Genomic DNA, 11,317 nt, shown 5'->3' with positions numbered 1-11,317 from the left:
AGTCTGTTCTAAACATCTGGGACACTATATTAGAGAAGATTTTGAGGTCACATGTGGGCTCCATGCAAGAGTACCATGATTGATAAGCAGTATCTTCCATTGTCTCATTAGAAAATGATGAAGGAAGCAGCAACTATTTTATATCTTTGGACTAAACAATAACAGAAGAAGAAATAAAATAGCATGAAGAAAGAGAGATAAATTACATTTTGGAAGCCATCATATCCTAAATTTTATTCTTTTCTAATTCCCAACTTCCTGACTGCTCTGTAGTTCATATATGAACATAAGGAAGAATTCTCAATGACCTCGAGATGATCTGACTTTTAGCCCCAATGGCATGAGGCCCAGAGAGAGAGATTTATTTTTCTTTCCTCCACCCAATATCCGTCTTGTCTTCTGAGTTGGGCAGCCTCTGAGATGGCCTTCACTGGTCCCTACCTTCTGCATTTTGTATAATCCCTTTTCCTTGGGTGTGGTATGGACTTAATGACTCAGTTCCAAGATCAGATGTGGAAGAAGCTATGTGATGTTACTTCTTAGATCAAGTTGTAAAAAGACCTGGCTCTGTCTTGAGTGCTCTCACTGTCTTGATTGCCCTCACTCTGTCTTGATTCGCTTGCTCTAGAATCCAGCTGCTTTCCCCTAAGCAGTCTTGTGTAAAGACCCATTTGAATGAACTTGAAAGAGAATCTTTTAAGGCCTGCCAAGAGCAGATCCTGGTTCAGTTGAGTCATGAACGACTACAGTCCCAGCCAATAACTGGACTGCAGCCTTCTGAGAACCTAGAGTCAAAATCACACAGCTAAGCCTCTTTGGATAACGCTAAAACTTTGAGATAATAACTGTCATTTTAATCTGCTAAATTTGGGGAGTAGTTACCTAGAATAAAAATTGATATACTTTCTTAGTTCTGGTTTATGTTCCCAGAACTCATCTCTAAAAGCTACCACTTTCAGAATTCTGGAATATAACACAGGTTCACCAATATTTGTAAAAGGCATGTACCTGTAGCATATGTGTTAGGATATGTTATGTATTCATGGTTTATATATGTGTATGTCACTCACATTACTGTCTCCTTGCTTTTAGACATTCTTTTCCACCACCTAGACTGTTCTCATTCAGAAGCTGTTTCTTTCACAAGGACTTTTTACCATCAAGCTAATATCACCTAATCATCTCTAAAATCCTATGAGATCTATTCCGCACGGTACGTTTCAGCAGTAACAATGCCTTGTGGCCTTGTGTTGTTTTGTCAGTATTATCCTTTTTTTTTTTTTTGAGACTGAGTCTCACTCTGTCACCCAGGCTGGAGTGCAGTGGCGCGATCTCAGCTCACTGCAAGCTCCTCCTCCCGGGTTCAAGCCATTCTCCTCCCTCAGCCTCCCAAGTAGCTGGGACTACAGGTGCCTGCCACTACACCTGTCTATGTTTTTGTATTTTTAGTAGAGATGGGGTTTCACTGTGATAGCCAGGATGGCCTCGATCTCCTGACCTTGTGATCTGCCTGCCTCAGCCTCCCAAAGTGTTGGGATTACAGGCTTGAGCCACTGTGCCCAGCCAGTATTATCCATTTTAATATTAACAAATAAGCTATTAGCTCTTGAAGAGTTATTTGAAGTTAGTTATTTTATAATATTTAGAATCATGTAGTTTTTTATTAAGTACATATTGGACATTTAATGCATCTTTATTAGGTGCTTGTCTTATTCAGTAACACTATCAAATTATCTTAAATCTGTGAAGTTTTGAAAAACTTCTGTTTTGCTTTATTATCCTCTTACCTTGTTCTATCTGTGAAGTAGGATTAATATGTTCATATTATGGAATCCTAGTAATGTTTGATTAATCAAGGAAATAATTTAAATATATATGTATACATATATATATATATATTAGGGAATATAAGCACAAACATTAACACAATCAGCAATACTCCATTATTACTTTCTAATAAAAAGATTGTGTGCGTGTGTGTGGGTGTGTGGGGGTGTGTGTGTATGTCTGTGTGTGTTTACCATGTCCATTTGGATGAGGTAATGTTAGAGGTATGTTGGAGGGAGAGAAAGACGCCAGGCTTCACTAGATAGGATGTTCCAATTAGAAAGAGAAGTAAAGATAGTTATTTAGACATAATTTACCAATAGGATACTTACAGCGAAAACTTTAGTTTAATGATTTATAAAATGCTATTTTTCTTTCTAATTTCCCATGGGTCATATGGGTATTTTAGTCAAGGTTGAAGCAAGTAATGGACATTTCAATACAGTATGGCTTTTTCTTTGCTTCATGACTTCATATTACACTTATTAAGGGCCAATTTTAGCCTATTTATGCATATACATAACTCTTTTCTTTATGAGTAACACTCAGTTCTGTAAGAGTTGTATATAGATTTCCAATTAGAGTATTTCTTAATTATTAGAAATATGTTATGTACCAAAGGAATACTGGCCAATCTTACCTGGTACACATCTAAAGATGCAGATAATAAGTATCAATTTGGGAATGAATTAAAGGGAAAATGTAACAAGAAGTGTTCTGCAGGGGTCAGTTCCCAGTTCAGTGCTATTTAACATTTTTCCAATGACCAGGATGATAGAATATCAAGTATGCTTATTAAGTCTGCTGATGACATCAAGTGGAAGAAATAGCTGATATCTTGGAGAATAGAATTAGAATTAAAAGTGACCATAATAAGTGTCAATGGTGGTCCAAAATGGAAAGAATAACATTGAATGTATATGCATCCCTGTTGCATACATAATATAGCATATGCAATGTACAGATGAGCTAACAAAGGACAAAGAAAGTATAAGCTAACAAGAAAACACCCTTTTTTAAGATCAGAGGAAATAAATCCAAATGAATATTATTTTATGTTGAAGGTCATCTGCCCTTAACCAAAGGTGAGAAAAATAACAACTACAACAGCAGCAATAACAATATCTTATTCTGTTTTATATTGCAATAACAAAATGCTACAGACTGGATAATTTATAATGAATAGAAATTTATTGGCTCACAGTTCTGGAGGCTGGGAAGTACAAGATTGAGGGGATACCACCTGGCAAGGGCCTTCTTGCTATGCCCTAATATGGCAGAAGGGCAGAGGGGGTGAGAGGGAGTAAGAAGGGTCTGAACTCATCGTTTTCATAAGAAACTCACTCCAGCAATAACAGCATTAATGCATTAATGAGGACAGTGCCCCACGATCCAAACACCTTCCATCAGGCTCCAACTTCCAACACCACTGCATCAGGGATCAAGTTTCCAACACATGAACTTTGGGGAAACACAGTCAAACCATAGCGAAGACAACAATAGAAAGTACTCAGGAACAAATATGAACTATTTATAGAAGAATTTGTCTGTAGCCATAGTGGCAAGTCAAAATAGCTACCTAGCACAAAGGTGTCATTTCCTTCTGTCCTATCATTTTATAAAGGAAAATTATCTACCTATGATGATAACAACTTAAATGAAAAAGAGTAAAACAAGAACATTTAAACATATTTGAATAATCTATGATTTTCGTTGTTTTTTAAAACTTACTCGGATATTTGTATGTCAATTTTAACCTTATAAAATGTTCCTTTGTAAATTTTTATTTATGTATGCCTTGTTTCATCAACTAGATTGGATAATTTGGGGATGCAAAGATTGGATCTTTTAGCCAGGCAGAAATCATTCAATATAGGAATCATATTTTTCAAGTGCTTATTGGTTTAACAAAGTTTGAAACGTGGAATTCTCTGTCTAAATTAACTCAGTATTTGAAATAGCATCTGTACAGCCATAACCTGATGCGTTGTCAAGTAAATGGTAACAACAGTGTCTCTTTTATATATCCTAAGTGGTTCCTTTTGGGGACAACAGATTTGTTACATGTGAATTTGTCTGCACTGTGAAGGTTATTGTGATCATACCAGCAGTTCTCAAGATCTCAAGCTCATCGAGAGGGGTGTGCGAAGTCAAAACTACTTGCATAATAATACTAAGTTGTTATTTTCATTTTCTTTCTCTTGTAAGTGCATAGTGAACTTTCCAGACATGTGTTATTGCAATGGATTGAGTGCAAAGTGGATATGAAAACCAAGCTGCCTTCTACTGAACCAGACATTAAGGAGATTTGTAAAACTTTAAAACCTTACCACTTCTCTCGCTGATACTTTTGTTTTATAAAATAGTTATTTTTATAAAATCATTAATATGTAGTGGTTTCATTGTTTTATTGTCAAATAATTAGTTAATATTTTTAAATTTCTCAGTTTTAATTTCTACTAGAGTAAATGTCAGTAGAAATAACCCACAATAACAAAAGTTCTTTGAGGTCCTCGATAATCTTTAAGCATGAAAAAGCATCGGAAAGCAAAAAATTTGAGAACCACTGAATTACCCTAACTGCTTCTAGTTCATTAGAAAGCTCAATTCCAAGAAACCTCTTAGGACTTTTCTAGGTAGCCAGGAAGAGGGGCGGATTGGTACAGATCAATAGCTTGCAAACTTGGGTGCACATTGGAATCACCTGGAGAACTTTAAAATGATCATTAATGCCTGGATTTTTAAAAAATTAATTAATTTATTATTTATTTATTTATTTATCGTTTGGGGTTCTGCTTAGGCATCAGGATTTTTAAAACTTTCTTGTGTAACTGTATTTTGCAGACAAGGTGAGGTATGCATGAGTAGACCTTCCTTCCTCTATGCTAGTCAGGTGGAGGTTTGGACTTCTAGAACACACTATGGCAATTCCACTCCAAATGAGACAGACCTCAAGCAAGTCTCAGATATTTCCTATGCTGTCATCACCAGAGCAATGCCTAGGTTGTCCTAAGATAATATATGCCTCTTTTATTTAACATTGCTTACGAATTTTAAGTAATTTCTGATTGTCCATATTTTTCTTCATGATTCACAGTACAGAACTTAACTTATAGTAATCATCATAATGGTTTAATGATTAAATTACAATACTAAAGTTAAATATTAAGCTCCCATCTTTCAATGCAATAGCATAGGAAATAATTTGGTATCTTGTAAAAACGTAAATGACTCATAAATTTTCCTTTGTTAGATCAAATCTAAGAAGTCGGGCTAAAATTACATTCCTGAAAGAACATGTTATTTTAACTATAAATCAAATAACGGGTGAGTTTCACCTCTCATCTGCTATTTGGTTATTAAAAGGTTCAGATATACTGGCTCACTCATGACCAGTTCCATAAAGTCATAGGATGACAACTTAGGATTTCATGGGGAAACTAGGGAATTTTGGTTTGGGCTCTATAACATCCACTTATTTTGCTCTCTGCCCTTTTTAATATAAACTGCTCATATGGAATTTTGTCACTATCTGTGAGTTTCTTAATTCCTCCATTCACATGACTATATATTAGTCATATAGTACATATACTGTCATTAGTACTAATTTTATAATCTTCAGTACTTAATACAATGATCACATTTTAAAAAATTAGAACAAAATTGAGATTTAAATAATCGATAGTTATTTTATAACTCTTTTATAACTCTTTATAAGAGTGGTTCATTTAATTAGTTAATTGGTTCATTAAAATACTTATCAAAACTACTTTTTTTCCAAAAATTTTATGTTTTGAAGTTTATTATTTGAACAGTCACACAAATCTGAGCAAATACTGCTTAAATGCATGTACATCATGGTGTGGTGTTTTCTGAAGAGGTGTGGAATCTTTTGTGAGATAGCATGTACAGATCAAAAGATATTGTTCCATAAATTTTCATTTGCAATTAAAAAGAAAAATTTGTTAGGTTGATTTATTTTTTTCCATATCTATGCTCAGTTCCAAGTGTTTCTGTATTATGGAATGATTCTTGATGACTTTAGCAGTCCCTCAAAATCCAGTTTACTGCAAAAGAGGCATCTTTTACTAAAAGATTGCTAATAAAATATTAAATTTCCTATTAAAATATTTTGAATAATTATTCTATATGTGAGTTTATGATGAAAATATAAGAAAACTTTCCTATTATGCACCAAATTAACCCTTTTAAAGTATTAATGCATAATAAGCTGAAGAAAAATATGTTTACTATGCACATATGAGTCTCTATAATTTTTATTAGATATCTGCATAATTTACATTTTGTATCAATTTCTAAGCAATTAGGGCAGCAAATATCCTGCTTTGTGATTAAAACATGATATTGTAAAGTATATCTTGATTTTAGTGTGCCACTTTTTCCTCTTTTTTTCTTGATTACTTTTTTTTTAATTATGGTATAAAAGATTTTGTGTTTCTTAAACTCTTTCATTCTTTATCACACTAATTTAACTCACTGTTTATGAACTATAGCCTAATATTTCAGTTCTTTATAAATAAGCATGAAATACTAATTTCCAACCAGTGAAGCTTCTAAACTGTATTATTCACAATTATAAAATAGCAATTCCGGAAAACTTTGTTTCACAGTATGTTCCATGATTGATACGAAAGTACTCACTAACATATAATTCTCTGGCAAGATGAGTGTATGGAATTAAAAAGACAATCACATAATTAATATTTTAGGAATCAATACACAGGTAAAATACATTTATTAAATAGTTTACTAATTCCTTGCTAGTCTGGATTCTATCTTTATTGTTACTCACTATTACTTACTCTTTCATTTTTTTTTTTTGTTTATTTGTGTACCCTGTATTGCACAATGGTTTAAACATTATAAACAAGCAAGGTTTGGCTTATTTCTCCACTTTTGCTAGCTTATATTTACAAATCCATTTTGGGGTTTCCCCTAATTTTGTGTTGGCTTATGTTTTGATATCACCAACTGTGTTTTTCTCTTTTTATTTCTTAAGTAGGAAAGAATATGTTATATTCCTCGTGGTTGCTTTTTCCTTACAGAATTCCCCTGACTCGGCCCTGACAGATCTTGATATCCAAGAGGGAGTCTGCTCGCAGGATTAAAGGCAAGAACCTCAATTAGACACTCTCTGATTTCTTCAGATGTTTTTTCTAATCTTTTAATATGGGATTATAGGCAGCTAGAACCTGTGTTGCTGTTATAAAAATAGTGAAAACTCTTTGTTCTAAATCATAAGCACTTGGCATTTTAAAAAGTCTATTTTTCTTAATTTGAATTAATTCTGGTTTAGATGAGGATAATGAACTTTGGTCAGCTCTTTGCGATTCTGAGTACAAAATAGCTTGATGAGCACTGTGAAGCTCACACACTCTCCTCAGTATCTGCTGGAAAACTCCCTCAGAGACTGATTAGCTCACGCTTGTCACAAATAGGGGAGATAATTATGGGGCTTAACAGTCTATGTGGTGGATCTTTTGAGAGGCAATGGGTAGATCTAAGACTGTCTTTGGATCAACCCTAATTCTTATTATTGCAAATATCTTATGAGGGCTTTTTTTTTTTTTTTTTTTTTTTTCACATCCCCAGAGACTAAACATTGTTTCTTCCCGGAGGATGACATCACATTTCTTTTCCAGAAGATAAAATTGTCCAAATTAGATTATCTTTAATTAGTCTAATTTTATGAGCCATTCCATAAAGTTTATTGCACCCGTGCTGGCACCATGTTACAAGATTCTTATTGAATGAACTAATCTTTTGCCATGGAAATGATGCTTATAAACAATGTTGCTGATTTCTTTATTGCAATAAAGATTTCCTTTTCTGAAGCTTCAGGTTTCAATAGCTGTTTTATGGTTCTCAGTAATATCAGATGACTTTGTTTTAATGAGAATGTTGACTTATTCCAAATTTCACTCATTACTAAGTTATTATACTGCAAAATAATTTCATAGTGACAAAAGCAAATAATTGAAGTTTCAGAAAATTTCATTACTATAAAAACTTATTCAGGATAATGTTTTCTCCTGTTTTAACACAATGACCATCTCTTTCAAAACAGCTTCAGTTTTAGCCTTGCTTTTTTGGTAATAGAACATGTTGAGGGTTTCTATTTACACACCACATGACGAGGTCCCATACATTAAATGGTAGGTTCTAGACAGATAGATAAAACAAACTACCATCGCTAGAAATAATGTACTATTTATTAAATCCATTTTTCCGCCTTGGTTGCCATTTGCTTTCAACCTTATCTGGGGTGTTTCATTCCTCCCCAAAAATATGCTTGGATTTTAAATAGAATTGTTTTAAATTGAATTTTAAGTTGTTTAAAATGAATTACAGCCTCTAAATTAGAATTGTTGACAAGATGATCCTAATAAACTTTCAAATCACATGAAAATGGGTTGTGATTTAAATTTCCTACCCCTTTAAAGCCTGTTTAAATCCTTCATATCAAGTCTCTCATCCTTTATTTTAAAGATTTCAATTGTTTATGACCTGAGTCAAATCCCTTAACTTTTGGGGTTTTTGTGTTCTGATCTTTGTAATTAGACAATTGCAAAATATAGTTTGAAAAGCTCTAGAACACTGTGATTCTATGATATAAAATTCTGTTGCTCTCCGGAGACTCTTTTATTCCCAGAAAATGTTGTCTAATTGTTCACAATTAAAGGAATCAACTTTTGGTAAAGGGCTCATCAGCTTGTTGAGTGATTATGGTAACCCAGGGTTGCAAAAGTTCTGATAGAACTATTTAAATACGAGATCCAGTTACTGAGACCCATTTTTTTTTTTTTTTTTTAAATAATAAGCTTTCACGGTGGGGGGAAAGCCTTCACTTTTAAATGGAATTGGCGACTTTTTCCTTGTATTAACACCTTCCAGTTGGAACAAGATAATTATTTCCCCCTTTAAAATATATGAGAGTGAGGATCCTTGATTGTTTCACTCAGTTACAATGTAAGCAGAGGAAAGACCTTGTTAATATGTTGTTGTATAAAGCTAAGGGAAGAACATGTTGTCACATAAAGCAGAGGGAAAAACATGTCCTATCAGAATAAATGCATCTATTTCATAGGATTTTCTATAGAATGAAAAATGAGAGAAGTCATATACTTATTCTTCTTTTATGACTTCACTGGAAAGAAAAATATGTATACATTTCAAACAGAAAACTTACATTTGATAATTTGCATTGTAAATTTACTTACTAAATCTAGAAGAAAAAATGAGATGATGATAATTAGCAATTTTGGATGATTTTTAAAAGTAAAAAACTATTTCATCAGAGAACTTGGAGACTTAATAAAGTGATAAATCACAGTATGTTTTTGGGCACAAAGGCCAGTTCTTCACATTGTCTTTTCTTCATAGTTTTGTTGTTGTTGCTACCTTTCACCCTTTCTATTACCTTCCTAATATTTGGATTTAAAAGGAAGAACAGAGCTGCTGGTTTCTGTCTGACTTGGTTTGCATAACTAGAGAAGACCGACGCTAGGTTTTTTCCACAGGGCAATTGAGGCTTAGTCAATCAGATTCAATGAGCCGCACTTCATTGATTTTTGGATCTGAGCTGCAATGGCGCCTGTTACTGTGAGCCACCCTGGTGTAGCTGACCAAGGCCTCTAATCCTCTTAAGCAGCAGTCAAAAAATTGAGATAAAAGCTAGCAATTCAACTGGTTCAAATAACAGATTTGACAAATTAGGAGGGTTCAACCCTACAGTGAAAAAAATTCAGTCTTGGTGGTTATTATATGCTATGTTGCAACAACATAGATGAGATAAAAATCAGGTCATTGCAAACAAATGATTAGATATACTAATAAGAGGAGTAATTTCCTTTATTTGGTAAATGCCATGAAAAAGAAATTGTGATATAAATAATATGTTGGTTTAACAGAGCTGAAGTCATTAGGACTCCAAAAAGTCAAAAGTTAAATATCGTGAAATGACAATTTCTGTCTTTTTGCATGGAAAAAAAACATGAAAAATAAAAATAAGGTCTAAAGAAATATTACTTTGCATGTTATACCCCTTTAACCTAATGACATGTTTAATACACTTCTGTCAACAAATGAAACATAGGAACGTGAGCAGTTTCCAAACCTGTAAATATATATAGTGGAAATATTTACGCTGCATTGACCATTCAAATGAACTAAGTCCAGCCAAACTATTTATGTGATAATTATATTCAATTCACTGAATTTTTTTCCTATTCAGTCAAAATAGTTAAGATTCCTGTTTGAATGGACACAGACAATGGAAGTTGAATAAAAATTATCTTCTACCCTTGATGCTATCATAGATGTACTCTCAAATCATTATCCCGCAATTTGTTCATAAATAGCATACGATCTCCTTCATATGTATAGGAGGAAGGAAAACCTCTAAAGTTTAATCCTAGCTAATATTTTATTTTTCTATTTATCTTAAAGAAAGAGAAATAAAGCAAAATATCTATCAAAAGAAGGCAAAGTACTCTCATTTTTATGGATTTTATAGTTATTTGCATGCATGTGAGTATGCTGTACTTCCCACTTAATCATTTTAAATATCTTTTTTCCCTTTTTTCTTTTTTCTTTTCTATCTTTGTACACTCAATACTTAAAATAATACCCAGAATATAGTAAGTTGCTTGATAATTGCTTTCCTGCTGAATGAATGAACAAACAAAATCAAGTACTTTAACATAGATGAATTTAAGGAAAGGAAGTTGTTTTATGGGGAATTTTATAGTTCCCATTGCACACTAATAATGACATTATTTCCTTAGGACAAATGATATAACATACTAAGTTTCCACATATTTAGACAATAGACTATTTTCTAATGACTTGAAAGTTAATATTTGGCCAAACTTATCAGTCACTACTTTATGTGGAGTCATTACTACCATATGTGCCTTGTGACCAGATAATCAATCTAATGTGTCTATATATTTCCGTCACCTTAGTTACATGTGGTAGGAATGTAACAAATATTTAGTTAAATGAATGGATGTGTAAATGAGTAAATAATTGTGTGATCAACTGAGTACTTCCAATATTAGTTATATTCATTACAAAATTGCATTGAAGAACTGTAGCTAATTGGTCTGAATCTGCAGCCTAGGGAGTAAGGGCAGTTGAGGGCAATCAATGCCTATTCAATTTAATTCTCCAAACATTTATTGAGCAGGTATTGAGCATGTGTTCGCTCTCTACAAAATTCTATGGCTGATCCTTTGGGAAGGTACATAGATACGAGGAATTTATGTATAATAAAGAGATCAATAAATAACAAAAACATGCTTGAGACTATACTAAACAGACATGCCTAATTAAGCCACCAGATGTTCTACAAAGTGAAGAGGATGAGAAAATATGTGTAACTAGTTTTTTGGATAGGTGCTTGAAATCCTTGGGTGAGTTGAGATACAAACCTGGCCTGGTACCTGCTAAATTTACACTGTTCCTG

Source organism: Hylobates moloch, unplaced genomic scaffold (assembly GCF_009828535.3).
Source record: "Hylobates moloch isolate HMO894 unplaced genomic scaffold, HMol_V3 SCAFFOLD_4, whole genome shotgun sequence".
Taxonomy (NCBI): Eukaryota; Metazoa; Chordata; class Mammalia; order Primates; family Hylobatidae; genus Hylobates; species Hylobates moloch.
This window is presented reverse-complemented; position numbering follows the sequence as displayed.